A 27418-nucleotide genomic window follows, 5' to 3' on the forward strand; every position below is an offset into this window, starting at 1 on the left:
ACTGATAAGTTTTTAATGTGACTCCATTGCTTACTTTGGCTACTAAAGTGTGAAATTTGGTTCCAAAACTCATGAGAAGATTCAAAACTCATTCTGTTGTTTGTGGAGAAACCAGAAGAGATTTCAATAAAGTTACTGGGTTTAATGTCTAGCATTAGTCCTATCTCTTTTAAATAGCAAAATGACTTTCTCTTAGCAAGAATATGAAGCAAGTCCAGGGTTAGATAAATTCACTTTACCATTTTACCACTATATTTTCTGTTTTTGATGTTAAAAAAAAAAAAAAAGCCAAACCTCACCTCACAGGGGTCTCTCTTATTTAGAGTTTTACTACTTAGTTAAGCTATATAATTTTGCTGAACATTTTCAAACTACAAAATATGAAATAGTTGTTGCTGATCATAGAAACCTCCTTACTTTCAAAGTATTTTTGAAGTTGAAAACTTTTCTTGGTGTTTCCTTCAGAAGGCATTTTAACCTTTTCAGTCTTTTGGATGTCATATCTAAAAAGTTGAAGTGTCCCTCAAAAAACACCTTAATTAATACTACATTTTTTCCTAGAGATTTTTGGATGTCTACATTTATCCTGCGCAGGAGTTCAGCTCCTTAGTGACTCTTCAACTTATCAAATGAGCATTCTCTACAATTAGTGTTGGTCATATAGTTGATTTATTCCTTAGGAATTAGCATTACTTATTTGATCAAAGTCATTAGATTGCTTTTACTATCTTAGTTTTCCTCTAAGTCTTGTACAGCATTTTGGGTAGGTTATGGATTGACAGGAGGGGAACATACACACATACATATGTACAATCACATGTGTGCTTTTAGCTTTATGTTTCCGATTTAGTTAACCAAAGATCCAATGTTTTTAGAAGTAAAGTCAGAGTTGAAACAGATGCAATATATCAGCATAATTTATTTTCATCACAAAGGCCCTCAATAGAGATAAACAGCTGCTAATAACAATATACACATAGGTTATGTACATACAATATACAGATAGTGTTCCTCAATCAGGAAAGTTCATTTCTTACTATGTCACTGCCCTTTTAAAGTCACTATTCTAAAAGAGCTCAAAATCTGTGGGCTATTGCATTTTCATCACTATTCCAGAGAAGACGAACTAATAATCTGTGGGCTTCCTTTTAAGGGAATGTTTATAATTACCAGACTTTCCTGGTTGTTGAAGTGAACTCAGTGTCAGCAAGGACACGTTCTCATCCAGAGGGAGAAAGCAGAGCTAATACCCAGGTGTTCTCTGCCACGAACTTACAAGTGCTCTGGAAAGCCCATTTCCCCATAAGTATTAAAGCTGAAATTTATAACTTTGAATTTTAGAGTAACCCAGTAAGCTCTTGATTATTTTATGTCAGAGAAAAGAACAGAGAAGGATGGCAATCAAAATTGACCTAATTTGTAAAATCACTTATGTTTGGATTTAGAATGATTTTTATACTTGGGTTTGAATGTGGCCATATCTGTCATATCTGCTTAGGGGATTTATGAAAAATAATCAGTCATACTATGAAAATAATCAGTCATACTATAAAAATTTGACCTAAGAGGAAGTGAGAAGCTGTTTGGTCTATCTCTTTTTGATGAGGAAAGAATATCTTTCAAAACAATGGAAGGTGGGGCCATTTTCAGAACTTTAATGTAATCCTTTTTGTGAATTCCTAACCTCTGTCTGGCATATACTGGGTACTCAGGAAATGTTTATTGAATGAGTAAATAAGGAAGTATTTGCATTGATTGAGGCCTTTAAATGTGTGAGGTGCACAGAATTTAGATATATGAGGACAAAGTCTTGACTCTTAAATTATTTGTTGAGAAGAAACATTCACTCAGTATTCATCCACTGGATTTTGAATTGTGATGGCCCTGTGAAGAGTTCAAGAATGAAGAAGATGAGAATTTGAAAGCCTGTAGTATAAGGAAGTATGTAATGGGTGCAGGGATAGAAGTCGGTGAGTAGTTATATATGATACAGGCAGTGTTAAAGAATTTAAGGCAAGGATAGTTGACTTTTGTGAACAAGGAAAGCTTAATGGAATAGGTAGCATTTAAGCTAGCCATAAATGTAGTAAAGTGAAGCAGGTAGGAAGTCATTTATTTTTGGAGGGGACTTGAGAAAGTACTTGGAAACAGGAAAGCACAGGGCCTGATGAGGGCAGGGCACTGTAAAAGGCCTATCTCCACTGGAAAATAGTGGGAATAGAAGTGTTGGGCTGGGATATAGAGATCTTGAAGCAGACTATTTTGGCTTTCTTTTGGGATCTATTTAATATTTTTGAGTACTATCTTAATGAGATAGATTACAGTGAGGGAAGAAGAGTAGAGGCAAAAAAATCAGTTAGGAATCTGTGGCACTTATCTAAGGGGAGATTAAAGCACTTGAAAAGAACACAGAAAAGATGGGGAAAAATTGGTTGTGAAAAAAGAAGTGGCAAGTTGACATGGGAACTGATTGAGTGCCCAAAGAGGAAGCAGCCAAAGAGGACTCCTGACACATCCTATAAAGGGACATTGTAACTTCAGGGTCATCTGTGGTCAGAAGACTGTAAATTATAAACTCCCTTAGATCTAGTCTCTAGGGGTTCTCTTTGGAGGAAACTAGTGCTTGTAGGCTCCCTGCCAGGGACATGGCCCTTCGGGCCTGCCCTCTCCCGAGCTAAATCTCTGAGTCTGTGGCTGGGAATTAGGAACCAAGTAGTCGGTGTGGTGGGAAAAAGTGGCTTAGTGTGCCAAGTGGAGAAGTGAGCACTGCAGAAGCTGAGATCAGGAAGACCAACAGCAAGAGCCAGACAGGAGAGGACTTACTGCTGCACCCAAGCAATGTTCTCAAGGGATGGGAAGATAAAGCTTTCCCCAGGACTGAGCAGAAGGAGTTGGCAGAAAAGAGGGTTGATTGTTGTTGGCCTTTGTGTGTTTTTACCCTTTTTCATAAAACAAACAAACAAACAAAATATATATATATATGTGTATATATATATACTCATTAAGGACATTTTAGAAAACAGAGGCAGGTAAAAATGGAAAAAAACCTGTTTTTTTCGATCTGCATTGAACTCTTAATATCACAATTTTACAAGTCTTTCTATGAGGCAGGTTTTTTTCAGCTGAATGTAACAGTATGTACCATATATATGCAAAAGATAGCTATTAATGCTATTGCTGTTTGTTACTGTTGACAATAAGTAGACAGTAGTCAGATCATAAAAGAGCTTGTATTTTGTTGGGGAGCTACTGAAGAATTTTCAGCAGGGAAGGGGCATAATCAGATTTATATTTTAGAATGATTTATTTGGCCTAAATATGAACAGTGGATTAGAAGGCCCTGAGGCTTGAAGTCTGGAAATCAGTTTTGAGGCCAGATCATAGGGGCTAATCAAGGCATTGGGAATGGCCAGACCAGGGGCAGGGGGACTGGATAGCAAAGAAATTTGAGAGCTTTGTAAGGAAGAATTGACAGGATGTGGGGATTGATAAGTTGTGAAGGTAGAAAAGCATGCTATAGCTGTCTCAATTAGATGTCCCACAGGGACTTCAAATTCAACATTTCCAAAACAGAAATTGTAATCATTCTTACCAAATTTACACCATGTCTATCTTTATCCATTTTCTGCTGCTATAACGGAATATGAAAGAATGGGTCATTATAACAACAGAAGTTTGTTTGGCTTATAGCTCTGGAGGCAAGGAAGTCCAAGACCATGGTGCTGGCATCTGACAAGAGCCTTTGTGCTTTGCCCGTGGTAGGAGGAGGAAGGCAGAAGACTGAAAGACAAGTGGGGGTGCAGGACAGAGGGAGGAAATAAGTCCAAGCATCTTTTTTCAGGAGCTCACACCCATAAAGATGAACCTATTCACATGATAATGGCATTAATCTACTCATGAGGGCAGATTGCTCATGGCCTAATCCCCTCGTAAAGGTCCCACCCCTTAATACTATCACAATGGCACTTGAATTTCAACATGAGTTTTGGAGGGGACATTTAAAACATAGCACTGTTCTAGATTCCCTCTCTCAGTGAATATACCCTTACCTACCCAGTTACCAAGCTAAAAATTTGGAAGTCATCCTAAAGTCTTATTTCTATAATATCTATTACTATATCTAGTCAATCACCAAAACCTATCAGATCTTCCACATAAATATTTAAGATTTTTTTTTATATCTTTGTTACCACTGTATTTGCCAAGTTTAGGTTTTCTTTGTTTTGTTTTTTTATTTACTTGTTTGTTTGTTTTTGAGGCGGAGTTTTGCTCTTGTTGCCCAGGCTAGAGTGCAATGGCACAATCTTGACTCACTGCAACCTCCGCCTCCCAGATTCAGGCGATTCTCCTGCCTCAGTCTCCTAGTAGCTGGGATTACAGACATGCGCCACCATGCCCGGCTAATTTTTGTGTTCTTTTTTAGTAGAAATGGGGTTTCTCCATATTGGTCAGGCTAGTCTCAAACTCCTGACCTAAGGTGATCCACCCACCTCGGCCTCCCAAAGTGCTGTGATTACAGGTGTGAGCCACTGTGCCCAGCCAAATTTAGGTATTTACTTTTCACTTAAAATAGTAGTTGACAAACTACAGACTACAGACCCAATCCAGCCTACCATCTGTTTTTGAAATAATATTTTAATAGAATATAGCCACTCATTTACATTTTGTCTATTGCTGCTTTTATGCTACTATGACAGATTTGAGTAGTTGTGATTGAGACCATGTGGCCTACAAACCCTAAAATATTTATTTAATACTATCTGGTCCTATACAGAAAGTTTGCTTACCCCTGGTTTACAATATTGTAATATAACTGAATTCCCTACTTTTAGGCTTCAATCTGACCTTTCCTTCATTGATGTTTTATTTTATTTTATTTTTATTTATTTATGAGACAGGGTCTCACTCTGTCGCCCAGGCTGGAGTGCAGTGGTGTGGTCTTGGCTCACTACAACCTCTGCCTCCTGGGTTCAAGCGATTCTCCTGCCTCAGCCTCCTGAGTAGCTGGGAGGCGCCTGCCACCATGCCGGCTAACTTTTGTATTTTTAGTAGAGACGAGGTTTCACCATGTTAGCCAGGAGTATTGATAATAACATCTCGATTCTAATTAACTCATCTTGAGATAACTTTTTGAAGTGTTAATGCATTTTATTTGTAGGTTTAGTCTCAAACAAATTCCACTGACATGACTCCCAGGAGAGATTGGCAATATCCAGAAATCAGTCCACTTTTTATCCTCCACCCAATTAAAATATAATATTATGTAAATATTTTGACATATCTATATCTAGTAGGAAGAATTATAACAGAAGAGAAAAACCTTATTTGCTAGACAAACAAGTGAAATGAATTGGTAGATTTTAATCTGGAGAAGTTCACAGGCACTTAAAAATTACTTGCTTATCTTTTTCTAAACATTAACAGAATTTTTTGTAGTGCTGGAAAATCAAAATGGAAGTATAGTCATAGTCATTCAAATACCTACATGATTTTCAAAAAATACTGGGTCTGCTGACTAGTGACATCAGCAAAATAACAGAATAGGAAGTCTCAAGCTCCACTTCCATACCCTGCCTCCCAACCCCGCCCCTCCGCCACCCCGCGGCCCCGACCCACAAAATTCAGCTAAGCTAGACTACAGCATCCTTTTGAAAACTGCAACACTTGGAAACAAGCCTGAGATACCCTCATGATTTGCAGAACTGAATTAAACCTGAATTAGAAGTGTAAGAATGGTCTTATTACAACAGTGCTGCCCCTCCCCTTCCCCTAAGTCAAGCACAACACCTGATGGAGATTTTTTCTCTGAACTCAGAATTTCAACAGTGGGGAAGGGAATTGGATGCAGTCGTCCAGCATACCTAGCATTCTGATACGCTTCTTATGAAACCCACTCCGAAGCAATGAGCATGGCTAGACTGCCTGGAGTCGAGTAGAAGTAAAGGAGGCAGAAGTCATATTGACCAGTGCATGGATCTTGATGGTACCTCTGTTTTCCTGACAGCTGTGATGCCTGGTCACAGATACCAGCCAACCTCATAGTTGACCCCCAAAGCTGAGCTAGTTGCCTTCAGAAGGATGATGGGAAGTTCATCATAGCCTGAGTCCTTAGGCTGCTAGTTTCCTACCCAGCCTCAGAGCCCACCTCTGTGACCCTGCTATGCAGGGAGATGCCCACTTCCTCCCATTTTAGAGAAGTGAAGGGTCTATACCAGTTAGACTTGAGAAGTCAAGCAGTAGCTCCCCCCACCCTCAGCCAAAAAACCTGCTTTACAACCCCACCCAGGCAGAGAGACTCTCCACCTTTATGAATTTCAGAGAATTAAATGGTCTAGACTGACTTGACATGGGTGCTCAAGCAGTGGCTCCATTCAGCCAATAAGCCATTCCAGTGACTTTGCACAGGCAGGGAGATTTCCACGTTCACACATCTTAGAGAAGCATAGAGCCTAGACCTGCTTGACCCAGGCAGTCAAACAGCCACTAAACTCACCCACAGGGCAATCCGATGGCTCTACCCTGACAGGGAGGTAATCCTCAATTGTGCTATTCTTTTTTTTTTTCTTTTTTTTTATGATACTTTAAGTTCTAGGGTACATGTGCATAACGTGCAGGTTTGTTACATATGTATACTTGTGCCATGTTGGTGTGCTGCACCCATCAACTCATCAGCACCCATCAACTCGTCATTTACATCAGGTATAACTCCTAATGCAATCCCTCCCCCCTGCCCCCTCCCCGTGATAGGCCCTGGTGTGTGATGTTCCCCTTCCCGAGTCCAAGTGATCTCATTGTTCAGTTCCCACCTATGAGTGAGAACATGCGGTGTTTGGTTTTCTGTTCTTGTGATAGTTTGCTAAGAATGATGGTTTCCAGCTGCATCCATGTCCCTACAAAGGACACAAACTCATCCTTTTTTATGGCTGCATAGTATTCCATGGTGTATATGTGCCACATTTTCTTAATCCAGTCTGTCACAGATGGACATTTGGGTTGATTCCAAGTCTTTGCTATTGTGAATAGTGCCACAATAAACATACGTGTGCATATCTCTTTATAGCAGCATGATTTATAATCCTTTGGGTATATACCCAGTAATGGGATGGCTGGGTCATATGGTACATCTAGTTCTAGATCCTTGAGGAATCGCCATACTGTTTTCCATAATGGTTGAACTAGTTTACAATCCCACCAACAGTGTAAAAGTGTTCCTATTTCTCCACATCCTCTCCAGCACCTGTTGTTTCCTGACTTCTTAATGATTGCCATTCTAACTGGTGTGAGATGGTATCTCATTGTGGTTTTGATTTGCATTTCTCTGATGGCCAGTGATGATGAGCATTTTTTCATGTGTCTCTTGGCTGTATGAATGTCTTCTTTTGAGAAATGTCTGTTCATATCCTTTGCCCACTTTTTGATGGGGTTGTTTGTTTTTTTCTTGTAAATTTGTTTGAGTTCTTTGTAGGTTCTGGATATCAGCCCTTTGTCAGATGGGTAGATTGCAAAAATTTTCTCCCATTCTGTAGGTTGCCTGTTCGCTCTGATGGTAGTTTCTTTTGCTGTGCAGAAGCTCTTTAGTTTAATTAGATCCCATTTGTCAATTTTGGCTTTTGCTGCCATTGCTTTTGGTGTTTTAGACATGAAGTCCTTGCCCATGCCTATGTCCTGAATGGTACTACCTAGGTTTTCTTCTAGGGATTTTATGGTATTAGGTCTAACATTTAAGTCTCTAATCCATCTTGAATTAATTTTCGTATAAGGAGTAAGGAAAGGATCCAGGTTCAGCTTTCTACTTATGGCTAGCCAATTTTCCCAGCACCGTTTATTAAATAGGGAATCCTTTCCCCATTTCTTGTTTATTGATGGAACGTACCTCAAAATAATAAGAGCTATTTATGACAAACCCACAGCCAATATCATACTGAATGGGCAAAGACTGGAAAAAATCCCTTTGAAAACTGGCACAAGACAGGGATGCCCTCTCTCACCACTCCTACACTTCAACATAGTGTTGGAAGTTCTGGCTAGGGCAATCAGACAAGAGAAAGAAATCAAGGGTATTCAGTTAAGAAAAGAAGAAGTCAAATTGTCCCTGTTTGCAGATGACATGATTGTATATTTAGAAAACCCCATTGTCTCAGCCCAAAATCTCCTCAAGCTGATAAGCAACTTCAGCAAAGTCTCAGGATACAAAATTAATGTGCAAAAATCACAAGCATTCTTATACACCAGTAACAGACAGAGAGCCAAATAATGAATGAACTTCCATTCACAATTGCTTCAAAGAGAATCAAATACCTAGGAATCCAACTCACAAGGGATGTAAAGGACCTCTTCAAGGAGAACTACAAACCACTGCTTGGTGAAATAAAAGAGGACACAAACAAATGGAAGAACATACCATGCTCATGGATAGGAAGAATCAATATCGTGAAAATGGCCATACTGCCCAAGGTTATTTATAGATTCAATGCCATCCCCATCAAGCTACCAATGAGTTTCTTCACAGAATTGGAAAAAACGGCTTTAAAGTTCATATGGAACCAAAAAAGAGCCCGCATTGTCAAGACAATCCTAAGTCAAAAGAACAAAGCTGGAGGCATCACGCTACCTGACTTCAAACTATACTATGAGGCTACAGTAACCAAAACAGCATGGTACTGGTACCAAAACAGAGATATAGACCAATGGAACAGAACAGAGTCCTCAGAAATAATACCACACACCTACAGCCATCCGATCTTTGACAAACCTCAATTGTGCATTTCTAAGGGTCACAGCTTCTGATATTTCCTCTCTCCCAAGAAATTACTCTGCCTCACCTTGGAGCCCAGCCTACAGCCCAGCCCAACTGCAGATCTCAAATAGCAGAATTGCCCATCCAGGGAATACAGCTTGCAACTGGCCTGATGAGAAGCCATCACAGTATCTAGCACTTAACTCTGCCTAATAGCAGAGCCCAGCCACTGATCTCACCAGACAGTGAAGTCTATCCAGCAGCCCCAGGTAACATCAGAGGAAAGGCATCTGCCCAGCAAATTAGAGAACTCCCAACAAGCTCTGACTCCCTGGGATCATCAGCAGCTGGCCCTTCACAGGCTAAACTAAATAGTGAACCTCTATCCATGCCAAAGAACATCTATTGTAAAGGCTAGAAGGGGGCTTTCTCCTCAAATGCATAGACAGTAACACAAGGATACAAGAACTACAAAGAATCAAAAGAAATCCCAAAAGAAACTAATAAAAGCTGCACAGAAATGGAGATCTTTGGAATGACCGAGGAAGAATTGAGAATACTACTCATAAAGATATTCAGTGATGTACAAGAATATGTGGATAGAAAATGTAATAAAGTTTGGAAACTGATACATAACAAAAATGACAAGTATGACAGAAATAGAAACAATATAAGAGAAACACAAATTCTAGAGCTGAGGAATACAGTGACTGAAGTAAAAATTCAATAGAAAGCATCAGTGGTGGATTTGATAGAGCAGAAGAAAGAATCAATGAGTTGGAAGACAACATTTGATATTATCCAGTTAGAGGACCAAAAAGACAAAAGAGTGAAAAAGAATGAAGAAAGCTTATGGGACTTATGAGACACCATCAAGAGATCAAACCTTTGCACTAGGATTTGCAAAAGAAGAAAGAGAAAAAGAGTCACAAAGCCATTTAAGGAAAGAATGGCTGAAAAATCCCCTAATCTGGGAATAGATATGAATATCCAGGTACAAGAAACACAGAAATTTCAATCAAATTCAACACACAGAGGGGTATACCAAGGCATACAATAATCAAACTGTCAAAAATCAAAGACAAAATATTTTGAGAACAGCAAGAGATAATAAACACATCACATACAAAGGAGACAATATGACTATCAGCAGATTTCCCAGCAGAAACCCAGTAGGCCAGGAGAGAGTGGCATGACATAATTGAAATGCTGAAGGAAAACAAACACAAAAACTACCAATCAAGAATACTTTACCCAGCAAAGCTATCTTTCAAAATTGAGGGGGAAATAATACTTTCTCTCTCAATTTCATGAAACATATGAAATTGCAAAACTCAATGGTGTATGTAAAATAGTGCCATGTTCAGAAAACTCTAGGACTGTAATAATGTTGTGTAAGGCAATTTCATCCCTAGTACATGGGTTTAAAAACAAAAATATTAATAGCAGCTATAGCTAAAATAAATTATCAAGGTATACACATTAAAAATGATGTAAATTCTGCCATTAAAAACATAATGTTGAAGGGGTATGCAAAAGTATAGAATTGTTGTATGCAAAGTTAAGTTGCTATCAGCTTATACTTGATTGTTTATAAGATGTTCTGTGTAAACCTCATGGTAATCACAAAGCAAAAATCTTTAGTGGAAGTATAAAGCAAAAATAGAAAGGATTCAAAGCATACCACTACAGAAAACCATCAAATCACAAAGGAAGACAGCAAGAGAGGAAGACAGAAAAAATTATTTACCAAACATCCAGAAAAAAACTAAGAAAATGACAATAGGCCGGGGACAGTGGCTCATGCTTGTAATCCCAGCACTTTGGAAGGCCGAGGCAGGCAGATCACTTGAGGTCAGGAGTTTGAGACCAGCCTGGCCAATATGGTAAGACCCCATCTCTACTGAAAATACAAAAATTAGCTGAGCATGGTGGCATGCACCTGTAATCCCAGCTACTTGGTAGGGTGAGATGGGAGAACTGCTTGAACCCAGGAGGTGGAGGTTGCAGTGAGCCAGGATCACGCCACTGCACTCCAGCCTGGGTGACAGAATGAGAATCCACCTCAATAAAAAGAAAAGAAAAGAAAATGGCAATAGTACATCCTACATGTTAATAATTACCTTGATTATAAATGGATTAAATTCTCTAATAAAAAGACAGTTACTGAATGGATTAAAAAACAAGACTTAGCTATATGCTGCATACAAAAGATACATCTCACTTTTAGGGATACACATAGATGGAAACTGAAGGGATAGATAGATATTCCATGCAAATTCAAACCAAAAGAGAGTAGGGGTAGCTATACATACATAAGACAAAATTGATTTTAAGTCGAAACCCATAAAATGAGACAAAGGACATTATATAATGATAAAGGGGTCAATTTACCAAAAGGATACAACAATTATAAATATGTTTGCACCCTACATTGGAGCATCTAAATATATAAAACAAAGATAAAAAGATCTGAAGGGAGAAATAGATTGCAGCACAATAACAACAGGGGACTTCTATACCTCAGTTTCAAAAATGGACAGATTAGCAATCCAGAAAATTAATAAGGAAACATTGGACTGTAACAATACTTTTGACCAAAGGAACCTCACAGACATATCTAAAATATTCCATTCAACAGCAACAGAATACACATTTTCCTTGAGGACACGTAGAACATTCTTCAGCTTAGATAACAAAATAAGCCCCAGCAAATTTAAGATGATTGAAATTATATTAAGTATATTTTCTGACCACAATGATATGAAAGTAGAAATCAATAACAGGAAGAATTTTGGAAAAATTTAAAAATACATGGAAATTGCACAACGTTTCTAAAAACAAATGAGTCAATGAAGAAATTAAATGGGAAATTTAAAAATATATTGGGAAAAATGAAAATGTAAACACAGTATACTAAGACTTACGGGATACAGCAAAAGCAGTTCTATGAGGAATGTTTATAGCAAAAAAAAAAAAAAAAAAAAGCCTCTATCATAAAAAGAGAAAGATCTCAAACAACTTAATGTTACAACTCAAGGAAATTTAAAAAAGAACAAACTAAGCCTAAAGCTAGGAGAGAAAAAATACAATAAAGATCAGAGCAGGGATAAAGAAATAGAGACTAGAAAAATAATACAAAACATTAACAAAATTAAGGTTGATTTTTGAAAAAATAAAATTGACAGATTTTAGCTTACTTAAGAGAAAAGGAGAGAAGGGTAAAATAAATAAAATCAGAAATTAAAAGAGAAGACAATAGAACTGATACCATGGAAATACCAAGGATCATAAGAGACTATTATGAATAATTATGCACCAACAAATAGGACAACCTAGGAGAAACGGATAAATTCCTAGACATATACCACTTACCAAGAAGCTGAACAGACCAATAATGAGTAAGCAAATTGAATTAGTAATTCTTAAAATCTCCCACCAAAGGAAGGCACAGCCCTTGGTAGTTGCACAGCTGAATTATAGTAAACATTTAAAGAACTGGTATCAATCCTTCTCAAACTCTTCCAAAAAACCAAAGAGGAGGGAATCCTTTCAAACCCTTTTTATGAATCCAGCATTGCTGTGATATCAAAGCCAGACAATTAGGTTACCAGAAAAGCAAATTACAAGTCAACATTCTTGATGAGCATAGATGCAAAAATCCTCAAGAAAATACTGGAAAACCAAATTCAATTATACATTAAAAGGATTCTCCACCATGATCAGATGGGATTTATCCCTGAGATACACAAAAGACTCAACATACACAAATCAATAAATGTGGTACATCACATTAACAAAATGAAGTATTAAAACCTTATGATCATGTCACTAGATGCAGAAAAAGCATTTGATAAAATTCAACATTCTTTTATTATAAAAACTCACCAAATTAGGTATAGAAGGAATGTGCCTCAACGCAATAAAAGCCATGTAAGAGAAGCCTACAGCTAATAATATACTCAATGGTGAAAAGCCGAAAGCTTTTTCTCTTAAAATCCGAAACAAGGTAAGGATGCCCATTCTCACCACTTCTATTCAAAGAGCACTAGAATTCCTTTCCAGAGCAGATAGGCAAGAGAAAGAAAAGGCACACAAATAGGAAAGGAAGAAGTAACATTGTGAATGTTTTCTACAATGTTATATGTAGAAAACTCTACAGACTCCACCAAAGAGCTGTATGAACTAATAAAGTTGCAGGATACAAAATCAACACAAAGAGCAGTAGCACTTTTGTACACTAACAATGAACTATCTGAAAAATAAATCAAAAGAACACTCCTATTTCCAATAGCTACCAAAAAAATAAAGAAAAAAGTTAGGAATAAATTTAACTATGAAGGTAAAAGACCTGTACACTGAAAACGGTAAAAAGAAATTAAAGAAGACAAAGAAATGGAAAGATATCACATGTTCTTGGATTGGAAGAATTAATATTGTTAAAATGCCCATACTAATTGATATGGTTTGGATCTGTGTACCTGCACAAATCTCATGTTGAGTTGTAATCGTCAGTATTGGAGTTGGGACCTGGTGGGAGGTGATTAGATCATGAGTTGGTTTCTCATGAATGGGTTAGCACCATCCCACAAGTGCTGTTCTCGTGAAAGAGTTCTCACAAGATCTAGTTGTTTGAAAGTATGTACCACCTCCCCTCTCTCTCTTGCTCCTGCTCTGCCTTCTTTCTCTTTACCTTCTGCCATGATTTCCTAAGGCTTCCCCAGAAGCAGAAGCCACTATGCTTCCTGTACAGCATGCAGAACCATGAGCCAATTAAATCTCTTTCGTTTATAAATTACTCAGTCTCAGGTATTTCTTTGTAGCAATGGGAGAACACACTAATACACTATCCAAAGTCATTGTATGGTTTGACTGCATGTCCCCACCCAGATCTCATCTCAAATTGTAATTCCCATATGTCGAGGGAGGGACCTGGTGGGGAGCAATAGGATCACAGGGGAGGTTTTGCCCATGCTGTTCTCGTGATAATGAGTTCTCATGAGATCTGATAGTTTAAAAGTGTATGGCAGTTCTCTCTCTCTCCCTCGTCTCTCTCTCTCTCTCTCTTTCTCTCTCTCTCTCTGTCTCTCTCTCTCCTGCTGCCTTGTGAAGAAGGTGCTTGCTTCTCCTTTGCCTTCTGCCATAATTGTCAGTTTTCTGAGGCCTTCCCAGCCATCTGGAACTGTGCCAATTAAACCTCTTTTCTTTGTAAAATAACTCAGTCTCAGGTAGTTCTTTATAGCAGTGTGAGAATGGACCAATACAGTGATCAATGGATTTAATGCAATTACTATGAAAATTCCAATGTTAGTTTTCATATAAATAGAAAAAACAATCTTAAAATTCATATGAAACTACGTACAAATACACACAAAAAAATCCCTCAAATAGCCAAGGCAATTACAAGCACAGAGAGCTAAGCTGGAGGTATCATACTACCTGATTTTAAACTATACTACAAAGTTGTAGTAATTAAAACAGCTTGGTACTGGCAAAAAAAAAAAAAAATCAACCAATTGAAGGGCATAATAGAAAACTCAGAAATAAACCCATGCATGTATGATCAATTGATTTTTGACAAAGGGCCAAAAACCTGCACTGGGAAAAGGATAGTCTCATCAATAATTGGTTTTGGAAAAACTGGATATCCACATGGAGAACAATGAAATTGGGCCCATATGCAAAAATCAACACTAAATAAGTAGACTTAATCTTAAGACCAGAAACTGTAAAACTGACAGAAGAAAACATAGGGGGAAAAATGACATATTAGTACAGTTAATGGTATTTTGGATTTGGATTTGACAAGAGGTAACGAAAGATAAATGGGATTACATACACTGAAAAGCTTCCACACAGCAAAAGAAACAACAGTGTGCAGAGTCAAACTACAATTGGAAAAAAAAATTTGCAAGCCAGATGTCTAATAAAGGGCTAATATCTAAAATATATAAGGAGCTCAAATAATAGCAAGAAAACAAAACAAAAACATTAAAACCCAGGGATAGGACCTGAAAAGACATTTCTCAAAAGAAGACACAAATGGCCAACAGATACATGAAAAAATGCTCAATATCACTAATGATTAGGGAAATGCAAATTAAAACCATGATGAGATATCACCTCACACCTGTCAGAATGGCTATAATAAAAAGAGAAAAGATAAGTGTTAGCAAGGATGTGGAGAAAAGGGAACCCTTGTACACTGTTGGTAGGAATGTAAATTAGTACAGCCATTATGAAAACTGTATGATGATTCCTCAAAAATCTAACATTAGCATTATCATATGAATCAGCAATACCACTTTTACATATTCACCTAAACGATTTGAAATTCATTTGTTGAAGAGATGTCTACACTACATGTTCATTGCAGCATTATTCACAGTCACCAAGTTACGGACTCAAGTGTCCATAAACAAATGAATAGGTAAGGAAAATGTGGTGTATTATATATGCACAACGGAATGCTTTTCAGCTTTGCAAAAGAAGCAAATTCTATCGCAACATCAATGGAACTAGAGAACATTAAGCTAAGTGAAGTAAGCCAGGCACAGAAAGAAAATACCCTGTGTTCTCACTTACATGTGGACTCAAACAGTTAAACTCATAGAAGCACAGTAGAATGGTAGTTAGAGAGGCTAGAGGGGTGGGAGGAATAGGGAGATGATGCTCACAGGGTACAAAATCATACAGGAGGAATATGTTACTGGTTTGTTTTTTAGTTCTATTGCACAGCATCATTAATGTAGTTAACAATGAGTATTATGCATCTCAAAATGGCTAAGAAAATGAATATCTAATGTTCACACCACAAAAGTAGGTTAAGTATTTGAAATGATGGATGTTAACTAGCTTGATTTAATTTTTCTACATTCATAAATCATAACATCACTTTGTACTACAAAAAGTTTATACAATTATAAATTATCAATTTACAATTTTAAAAAATACTAGAAAATTTTTGAAAAGCATCAAACTTAGCTATATGATTTAGTTTAGATGCTAGCTAAGCAATACCAAGTAAAAATCTTTACTCATTTCAATGCAAGATGTATTGAACACTTACTAAGTGCAAGGAAGTATGCAGCATGCTCATTTATTTGACACTTTGTTGAAAAGTTAACTATATTTAATTTATCTCACTCGTTTTCTTTTGTCTTTTAAAGGTGAGAATTCTAACTCTTTTAGAAACTAAAAACAGTTTCAATTATGTTCTTGAAACCAGATTTTCAGAAAAGTTTGTAAACAACTATTTCAGTGTGTGACATAACCTTTCAGTATAATTTGGAGAGCATGATATTGTTACCTGAATTACTTCTCTTTCTACTAGTAGTACATAATAATCTTCTGCTAGTATTAAAACACAGAAATGTTCTTAGAGATGGAAACATAAGTAACTGGTTAGAGTGCTTTAATAATTTTGTATCTGCTACTAACTAATGCCTGGTATTTGTTCATGTTTTTATGTGCACAAATAAACCAAAAGATCACAGTGACTAAAAATGTTTTAATAACTTTAGGTTGTATACATGCTGAATGGCTAAAATCTCCAGCATAAATGAAAATGAAATAAATGACTACTAATAAAAGATTATGCCTCTATCATATTCTTCAGCCCAAAGCATTTTTGCTGACAGCATTTATTAGATGTCTAAGGTCTACTTCAGGGAGGGACAAAAGAGCCAAACAGTGTTTCAGAGTCAGATGCTTCAAGAAGAAAAACCATTTTTTTTTTTCACACTGCAACTTCCGCCTTCCAAGTTCAAGTGATTCTCCTGCCTTAGTCACTGGAGTAGGTGGGATTACAGGTGCCCGCCACCACACCCAGCTAATTTTTGTATTTTTAGGAGAGATAGGGTTTTACCATGTTGATCAGGCTGGTCTTGAATTCCTGACCTCAGGTGATCTACTCGCCTCACCCTCCCAAAGTGCTGGAATTACAGGCATGAGCCACTGCTCCAGGCCACTTTTTTTTTTTTTAATTAAATTAAGGGCTTTTCATATTTTCATTTTCAAATTAAAGCAAACCCAAACTTATACGTAATTTGAAATAAATTACTGTTCCTTTGAAAACTTATAATTACAACATTTTAAACTCTTAAGAGAAAATGACTTAGAATTGTATGGGTCCCATTCCCTATCCTTTAGGGCATTGATTCAATGAACTTGCTGTCTGAGAAACTACAGACTATGGTAATATGGCATTCTCCTCTAACTCCTTACATTGAAAGGTATTCACACAAAAGAAGGACTCGGTTATTTCTATTCTTTATAGAGTTCCTAGAAGGACAGAATCACGATTGGTGAGTCAAAGTGACTAGGAGGAAGACTTGGGCTCAACAATATGGAAAAACTTTCTAACAGGAAGACCAGGTCCAAAATGGAATAAGTCTGTGATATCAGAAAGCTGAAACATGGACAGTTTTATTTGTGGGTATATAATACATTAATTTTATTGCTTCTTTTGACTTGAATCATGAACTCCTGTTTCTGCCTGAGGGAGCGTTGCAAAACTTCTGGACCCTATTTCAACAGATGACCAAGAATTTAATTATCTTAATATTTATTGAGCACTGTCATATGCAAAGTATTGACATAATCTTCTTGTCCCCCATTTGTAGAATGCAAATTTTTTAAAATTTTTATTTTTAATTATGGAAAATACATATAACATAAAATTTACCATCTTAACCGTTGTATTAGTCCATTCTCGTGTTGCTATAAAGAAATATTTGAGGGTAAGTAATTTCTAAGAAAAAGAGGTTTAACTGGCTTACAGTTCTGTAGGCTGTAAGCATTGTATCAACATCTGTTTGGCTTCTGGTGAGGGCCTCAGGAAGCTTACAACTATGGTGGAAGGTGATGGGGAGCCAGCATGTTTTAAACAACCAGATCTTGTGAGAACTTACTCATTGTCATGAGGACAGCAATGAACCATTCAGGAGGAATCTGCCCCCATGACCCAAACACCTCCCACTCGGGCCAACCTTCAAAACTGGGGATGACATTTCAACATGAGAGTTGGAGGAGACAAACATCCAAACTCTATCAACCATTTTTAAGTTCAGTCGTGTTAGGTATATTTACATTGTTGTGCAACCAAACTCCAGAACTTTTTCCTCTGGCAAAACTGAAACTCTGTACCTATTAAATAACGCCTCATTTCCCTGTGCCCCCAGCCTCTGACAGCCACCATTCTACTTTCTGTTTCTATTAATTCAGTTACTCTAGACACTTCATGTAAGTGAAATCATGCAGACTTTTCTGTGACTGGCTTATTTTACTTAGCATAATCTTCTCAAAGTTTATGCATGTCATACTATGTATCAGAGTTTCCTTTTTAAGGCTGGATAATATTCTGTTTTATGTATATACCAAATTTTCTTTATTCCTTCATCTCCTGGTGGACATTTAGGTTGCTTCCACCTCTTGGCTATTGTGGATAATGCTGTTATTAACATGTGTGTGCAAAAATCTTCAATTCTTTTGAATATATACCTAGACATGGGATTGCTGGGCCATATGGCCATTCCGCTTTAAATATTTTGAGGAAGTGCTATACTGTTTTTCATAGCGACTGCATCATTTTACATTCCCACCATCAGTGCACAAGGGTTCCAATTTCTCTACATCCTCACCACCACTTATTATTTCTGCTTTTTAAAATAGTGACCATTTTAAGAGGTGTGAGGAATACTGACATAATTCTGACTTCAGTGCCCTGTGCAATAAACTATACATAACAGCTACTGAATAAAAGTTTATGATTGAGATGGACTGAAACTTTAGATTTTCATAATGTTTGCTTTATAAAGTTGATCTTGGATAGAGATTATTAATAGAGTCTATGTTCTGTGCTTCAGGATGAAATAAAGACACATCTTAGAAATAGTTCTTCTTATGGCTGTTACTCTATTTCAGTTTTCAGCATTGATGTTGATTTTTATATGTTATTCTCATAAATACCCATTGCTGTCCTAGCTTAGGGTAATAAGCTATCACGGCTTTAGTAATCTGCTTCTCTCCTTGATTCTAGCAATTTTTTAAAAAATAACACTTGGGAAAGATAGACATGCTAATTCCTCTGTAAGGAGACTATTGAGTATACCTTGGAATTAAGGGTTTTGAAGTTCTTTTTTGAAAGATTATTGTCAAAAAATCTAGTTTAGTATGTCTAGAATTGTGTTGTTTAGTTTTTCTCTTTTTCCTTCCCCCCTGCAATGCCTACAGGCTGACATGAGATCACTGGTGCTCAGAGCCAAGTTTACAGTGAATTTGGTCATGTTTAAACTTTTGCTATCTTTAATAAATGCTTGGTAACCTCAATATTAATGGTCTAACAATTAGCAATTCTTGGCCTGTTGAAAAAGAGACGTTGTTGTCATATTTGAAAAAGAAGTGATTTGGGAATAAATAAGAGCAGAAAGTTTTCATCCACAAGTAATTATTCAGAAGAATGTTTTCAGTAGTATTTTATTTGCAGTGAGTGAAATCAGCACTCTCAGGGACTAGTGTTTGCAACTAGAAAACATATGTCTTTCTCTGAACATGTTGGCATAATAAACAGCCAGGTGCTTTGTGGCTACTTCCGATTATACAGATAATGTCGAAAGCAGGATTCAGTGAGTTCTATGTTTAAAATAAAGAGATTTCAGTTAATTTATTGCTTCTTTGAGAGCAATATGAGAAATGTGTAAGGTATAGTTGTCCTTTACATATGAATCAAAACTAAGTGCCATGAGGAACAAGTAGAACATCTTTTAAACTTACAGAAGTAAATGTTTGTTGAATAATTACCCAAGCAAGCCTACAAAGAGGATTTGGGGATAATCTGGTAATACTATTCCTATTTAAATAATGCCAATCATGACATTTCACAAATAACATTTTGTTGAATATAAGAAAATTTCTACAGAAAGATTCTTCAGGTTCTCCTTTTTTTACTTAAAAAAAAAAAAATAAGACAGTTGAGAGTGTGGAGGTATGAATAACTACCAGATCGAATACATGGGAATAACCTTTTGATTTGGACATTTTCCCTCATTCTTGCTTTTAGAGAAAGAAATTATTTCCTGTTTTAGGCCTCCAAGGGATAAATGGAGAAACAAAATAGCTGTTCGTAAGAAATCCATAATATGAACAAGTCAAATATAAATTCAGCTATCAGGAAGATGCCCGGCTTAAGACGAGTGTTATTAACATCACCATCCATCCTCATTAGTCCAAAAGCTTACAGATAATTCTTTTTGGATGCAGATTTTGTGGGGTTTTAAAGATGACTACAAACTCCAATATTAATTATAAAGCAGATACCTCATTTTCTTTTGAAAAGCAAATAGAGGTCTTTTCATGGGCCAATTTTATCACTAGAACCTAATGTCAATATCGATACTTATGGACAATTTTTTTAATACTTTCTTTTTAAAATGGTAATACACTTATATTTTAATTGAAGCTTTTGTAGACTATATTTCAAATGTGAATAGTTTCCCTAGTTAGGATGAATATTATACTGTAATTTACTGTAAAACTGATAGTTTTATTACATTCTCTGAAAACAATTTTCTGTATTTATATTTTGAGAGTTGTTATTCCACTTCCATATATATCTTTAAGAAACTTTGTGTGTGTGTGTGTGTGTGTGTGTAGTTCCCAAATTTTAATCTAAACTTATAATAGTTTAGCCTTTCAACAAGTTTTTTTTGTTTGTTTTTATTTTTTAGTGGTGACATTTTGGAATAAGAAATTTGTGACTTATTGCTCTTTGTAAACATAATTTCACAAATAATTAGGGACTTGGATCATTCAGGGATACCATGTTTATTGGAAGAAAAGATATTAAGTAGCTGGCAGTTTAAAGAGGTAGAAATTAAGTTAAAGATAAGCATTTGGAAGAATATTTGGAAGCAGTAGAAATTGACTAACTTAGTTGTCTACACATAGCCATTTCTATAACAAATTCCATTTTTTTATAACTCTGAAAATCAATTCTGCATTAAATTTTACTATTTCTGTAAATGATCTTCACACAGTAACACTTTGTAATGGACCAGATGTTGCTAGCTTATATAATTAACCCAGGTAAAAATATAAGTTATGTCAATGAAAATCTATAAATGTATAAAAGCAATAAAGAATAGTAGTATTTTAGTAGCAAAGAGAAACGTGTAGGTTTACTGCATCTTCTAGCCCATTCTCCCTAAGAAGGTACCATATTGGAGATGTTACAAGCTCATGCTTGATTTAAGGTTTCAATAAATTAATGGCTGGGCAATATGTTGTTTTAAAGAATAAAGTCGAGGCAGCACCATTTATTATTAATTTAAATTTCAGTATTCAGTTTGTTCATCACTGCCTAATAAAGACCCTACTTCCTTTTTCACCACATTTACTCACTGACTGATGTTGTATCACTGTCCAAATGAAGACAAAGACAGATGTCTCTGTGTGGGCAGAAGATGCTTAGTCAGAATGGCTGTGTGATGTCTACCAGGTTTAACAAATCTGGCAACACAAAGCATATAAAAGTGGACTCCTGAAAAAGATCTACTGTTAAGTAATTGAAGGATTGCACTCTCAAAGGTCCTGTTTGTAGCTTTTAGTAACCTGGAGGGCAGATTGAGTAGGCACCTGTTCGACATAATGTCTAATTTGTTGACATTGAAAAAAGAGTTCAAGATTATACTCAATATATTTGCATAAATAAGGTAGCCTTACTAAACTACGAGAAGCCAGGGAAAAGCAACCTAAAAATGGAAAGCCATTTAGTCAGGTCATATATATCAGAATAGTGGAAGATCAGATCAGAAGTCAGGGACAGATCCAAGTCTCCTGTTAAAAACTCATCGTTGGCCTCATGCTTTCTTCTGGATTTAATAAATAGTTATTAGAATTGTGATTGTGTTTTATATTATTTCAGTATCAGTTGGACTTTAAGGGAATAGCAAGAACTTCAACAAAGTTTAAAATTTCTGCCTATTAAAAGATATTGTTTTAAAAATGAATAGGAAGCTGGCCTGGCACGGTGGCTCACGCCTGTAATCCCAGCACTTTGGGAGGCCGAGGTGGGTGGATCACAAGGTCAGGAGATTGAGACCATCCTGGCTTACATGGTGAAACCCTGTCTCTACTAAAAACACAAAAAAAAATTAGCTGGGCGTGGTGATGGGCGCCTGTAGTCCCAGCTACTCAGGAGGCTGAGGCAGGAGAATGGCGTGAACCCGGGAGGCAGAGCTTGCAGTGAGCCAAGATCATGCCGCTGCACTCCAGCCTGGGCAACAGAGCAACACTCCATCTCAAAAAATAAATAAAATAATTAATAGGAAGCCACAGATTCAGAGAAAATATTGACAACACATATACATATATATTTGATAAAAGATTTGTATCTAGAATCTTACCATTCAAAAATAAGACAATGTTTTAAGTGGGCAAAATACTTGAGCAGACATTCATGAGAAGAAAGATTGGGGCCAATAAACACACAGAAAATATTCAAACCATATTCAGAGCAATACAAATTAAACCACTATGAGATAACACCCACTCGACTGACATTTTAAAAAAGTGAAAAAACTAGATGTTAGCAAGGATGTAGAGAACCAGGACTGTCAAACACAAGTCTCTGGTTGGAGTATAAAATGTGACAAGCAATTTGACAGTCTTTATAAAGTTAAGCATATATATTCTTTATGACCCATCATTTCTAGTTATTTATGATACCCAAGTTTTTATCAAAGATATGAAAACATTTATTCACAAAAAGATCTGCACATGTGCATCGTAACAGTTCATAATAGCCAAACACTGGAAGCAACCCAAATTCACTTTAATAGGATAATGAGTAAACAATTATTGGAAATGTTTATGGAATGTATTGGAAATGTTTATGGAGTACTAGTTAGTAATAAAAAGAAACAAACAACTGACACTACAGTAATTTCGGTGAATCTCAAAAATACTTTGTGTTGAGTGAAGAAGCCTGACATTAAAAAGAACGTAGTGTGTGATTCCATTTTTTTGAATTGTTAGAAGTAGCAAAACTAATCTGTGATGATAGAAAGCAGAACAGTAGTTGTGGGAGGGGGTGCTGGCAGTGGCAGGGAGGAGGGATGTTAGAGATTATGTGGAAAGTGGTACAAGGGAACTTTATGAGATGACAAAAAAAAAAAACATACTAGGAGGTTGGGTTAGACAGGCATATCCATCTATCAAAACTTGTTGAACTATATACACTTGAGATACAGTTGATTACACTATAACTAAATTATATCTCAAAGGAAAAAAAGTTTTTTAAATGTTTCAAAGACAGCAAAACCTGATTAGAATTCCAAAATATTAGAGAAGAAGAAACACTTCTAAATTCAATCTGTAAGACAAGTATTACCCTGATACCAAACCTAGGCAAACACAGTATAAGAATTCATAGTAGAATGGCAAGTATGACTATAGTGATAGAAAGTAGATCTATCAGGAATGGTAGAGTGTTTTCAGCATATTACTAAAAACTAAAGAGATCATTTATATCAAGGTTTGTCTGAGGAAGGTGCTATGTGTGCAGCAGCATTCTAGAAGCAGAATCAGATGATTTCTTAAGATCCTCTCCTATTATTTCCTATTAGGATTCTATTATTATTATGAGTGCTTATTATGTCTCAGGGGCTGTACTGAATCCTGTATGTTCATTTTTTCATTCTTAGACCATTTCCAGAGGACATGAAAGTTTAAAATGTGAGTGCTCTTTTGAAATAGTAGTATCAACTTTTTATTGTTGACAAAGTTAAAATATAACAATAGTAACAAGTGTTGGCGCATCCTTGTATACACTCCAATATGTTAACTCTTTAAACCTTCACAACAACCCTACAAGGTAGTTACTATTATTAGACCCATTTTTAAATTGAGGAGTCACAGTCACAAGCTAAAAAGTGCCAGAGCCAAAATTCCAACCCTGTAGTTTCACTTCAGATAACCATGCATTTAACTGCTATGCCATTCTTACCCACCATTACATTCTTAACCTTAACAAGTGTCCTTACAATTTAATAATGTTATTTATTTGCTGATATTTAAATGAATTAAAATATTAATGGAATAATTATAATATTTAATATGATACTATATTTTTAAATATATTGAAACCCTCAATATGAATAAAATGCAAAAATTATTAGCATTTTAGTAAACAAAACACCAAACATCTCTATCTGTCTAAACAAAGCTTTTGCCTACCCAGACTGTTGGGGCTACATGCCTGTTACCCTATGAACTGCCCTTGGTTTGATTTCTAATCATACCACCATTGTGTGATAGATATCAAGATAAAGCTGAAATGCCAGGTCATACTCCAGATTTTCTGGCTAGATTTTCAGTTTTACCTTTGGTTGTTTTGACCATGTTTTATATTGGGTACCTAGTCAACATAAGTAACTCATTAGGATCAGCTCTGCTTTTTAATGCTGTTGATGTAACATCAGTCTTTCTGGCTTAAAATTTCTTATCAAATTTTTGAGTGAGTATTTTGCATATATAACAGTGTGTTTTAAAGTTATACTAGAAACACTTGTATTTCTTCATAACTTTAAGTACTTTGGTCTAACTCTTTACATGTAGAGTTTGAAGTATTTTTTTTTTTTTTTTTAGATTATAAAAACTTCCTCTTTAATCAAGGCTTTTAACATGAACAGATTTCTTGAATAAAATGGAAAGTTTCCAGTACACTGAAACATAAATCCACAAGTCACCATACATACAACACCCGGCAGGAAAAAAACAAAAACAGCAAGTTTACATGATCTCTGTAACAGCCATGGTCTCAAACTCAGATGCTTCCTCCATCTGCCAAGTGTGTTCTGGATACAGAGCACATCATGGCTTCTGGGGTCACACTCAGCTGAGGCTGTGGGTCCACAGAGCACTCATCTGGCTGGGCTATGGTGGTGATGGCTCTACTCAAGAAGCAAAGCAGTTACCAGCACATTCAAACAGTGTATTGAACATCTTTTAAATATCAAAGTGAGAAACAAGAAGGCAACATAATAATATTATCAGAAAGATGTTAGGAAGTAAGGACAGCTGTGTAAAGCTTGAGGCTGAAAAGTAGTTTGCCAGCTTCATTTCTCTGGCTTCTTGGGTAGTGGGCGCCGGAACAGCAAGATGTGAGGTTCTGGTTCTTGGATCATATAATGGACCCATCCCTGACTCTGCTGAACGCCAAGATTCCTCCATTCAGATTCAGACATCAAATGGGTTTTAGGGACCAGCTTGGCTATGTCCTTGGGCAGCATGACATGTCGATACTCAAACTCCTCGTCGTCGTATTTGTCCGAATAGTAAATTTGTTTGTGCGACATGATCGCTTGGTTTGCTAGCCTTCAGCCCCGCGCCGCCAACCTCCAAGCAACTCCTAGAGTTTGAAATATTAATGAATTTCATCAAAATGTATAATTAGTTGGTAAACTGTGAGTATTCTTGGTATATTATCATCATACAAATAACTATACATTATAGTATAGTCCTGTTTCACTTATCTATTGCTGTGTAAAAATGACCCCAAATTCAGTAACTAAAACAAGCGGCTCATAATTTTTGCAGGTCAGGGATTTGGATAAGGTACAAATTGGATGGTTCATAATGTTCTGCAATATCTGAGACCTTAATTGGGGCTCCTCAAATGGTTAGGAGCTGCCTAGAATACTCCATGGATGTTTCAACTCATAGGGTCATATGTCTCAAGCCTTGACTCTGCCTGTTGGACCAAGTCCTTAGTTCTCCATGTGTGGCTTTTCCATATGCTACCTTTGGTTGTTTCACAACATGGTGGTCTCGGGTTCTAAGAAGACATATTCCTAAAGTATCAGCTCTAATGTCCTAGCAGTTATCAAGTCTCTTCCTTTTTTTTTTTTTTTTTTTTTTTTTCCACTCACTACCATACTAATAAGGATCAAGCCTCTTCTTACATCAGAATTTTTTTGTGGCCAAATCAGATATATATATATATATATATATATAACACCAGTCTTCTCTGTTATAGAGTTATGTTTTTCTTAGCAGCTATCTCATGGTCAGGCCTAGAGTCAATGTGGGAAGAGACTATACAAGGGTGTGAATCACTTATACACTTATGTGTAAGTAATGGTTCACTGGAAACCACCAATGTACCAAAATAGTTGACTAAACATGCTTATCACACTTCTGTGTTCATATCAGGTATTCTGTACTTAGTGATTGATTTAAAAATCAAGGACATTGTTGTATATGCTTTTTCTATTTATGTGAATTGTTACATTTTGCCACATTAATCTTTAATATATGAATAAAGTTAAAACAATGAAGAGACTTGAGTAAGTACTGTTTCTAATGGATATCCTAGAACTGAGGTCCTTCTACGTGCTTCCATTAACAGCCATGTAATATCAGATCTCAACTGCCATTGTGCTGCCTTACATTATATTTCCATGTAATATTTGCATCTCTATAGGAATATAGGTTACTGAACTATCATTCTCATTACTTTCCAAAGAAATGTCCAATGTCATGCCATTTAAAGACTAAATATGATAATGATTTTAATACAGTGTCATTCTTCCAGTGTTACATAGATACATGTATTTATCCTGTGCCTCTTGGTATGAGGGTTTAAAAATCAATTTTAGGGGAAGTTTTATGTGCAGAGCACAGAGCGCTAGATATCAAGTAGGTTTATGTAAATAGTGTGTTGCTTCATGTTCTTGGTGCCATATAACAGAATCCTTTCTGCTCATTTAAGTCACAAATGAATATATCATAATGATATCAGCAAACCCACGGAATGTGTGGGAAGGCTGAAGAGCCAGGCTGAGTCAGGATGCAAGGCACTGCCTACCTGACGATGTCACTACTAGGAATCTACCTCCGCAGTTGCTGGCACAGCCCCACTGCATATTTATGGACTCCATGCTACTATGGCCAGTGCAAATAATCTTTTATCTTATCAAAAATAATTTAGGCATATCAGGAAGTAAAGATAATATACCCTTCCTCAAAAACAAACAAAACCCTAGAAGAAAGCACTCATATACTTATCACTTGGATTTAACAGTTACTGATAGTTTGCTCTATTTACTTTAAAATACTTCAACACAGAAAAAAATTACAGAAGTCATGTTTTACCACTAAAAATATGAATATGAACACTTTAAATGGAAAAACTTATATAACCATAATAAAATTCATATATGTAATGAATTAATAATTCCCTAATAATCATCTAATACCCAGCCTGTGTTCAAATTTTCCCAAGTGTTTGCAAAATGTTTTTTATAGCTTGTCTGTATATGTCCAGATCCAGTCAAGGTTTACATATTGAATTTTTTTTAGTCTCTTTAGTTTTGCTTTAGACCATTCAAGCTACTTTAACAAAATGCCATCAACTGGGTGGCTTTTCAACAAGAAAATAGAATTTTCTTTCTCTCAATTCTTGAGGCTGAGAAGTCCAAGATCAAGGCATTAGCAGATTTGGTGTCTCATGAGGGCCTACTTCCTGGTTCATAGATGGCCATCCTCTCATTGTGTCCTCATGTGGTGGACGGGATGAGAAACCTTTCTGGGATTTTTTATAAGGGCACTAAACCCATTTGTGAGGGCTTCACCCTCATGACCTACTCACCTTCCAAGGCCCCCACCTCCAAATACCATCGC

The 27418-nt window shown here is 36.4% G+C and overlaps 1 protein-coding gene and 1 pseudogene across 6 annotated transcripts in view; one reads left to right on the forward strand and one right to left on the reverse strand.

The window, feature by feature from the left end:
* The window catches only part of CWC27 (CWC27 spliceosome associated cyclophilin), a 258775-nt gene that overhangs the window by 68911 nt on the left and 162446 nt on the right, over window positions 1-27418 (forward strand). The window lies entirely within an intron of this gene.
* On the reverse strand, window positions 24364-25140 carry LOC115896492 (annotated as a pseudogene). The gene has a single exon (XR_004056375.1). The product of XR_004056375.1 is annotated as a cyclin-dependent kinases regulatory subunit 1 pseudogene (transcript).

The sequence above is a fragment of the Rhinopithecus roxellana genome, chromosome 3, assembly GCF_007565055.1.
Source record: "Rhinopithecus roxellana isolate Shanxi Qingling chromosome 3, ASM756505v1, whole genome shotgun sequence".
NCBI classification, from domain to species: Eukaryota; Metazoa; Chordata; class Mammalia; order Primates; family Cercopithecidae; genus Rhinopithecus; species Rhinopithecus roxellana.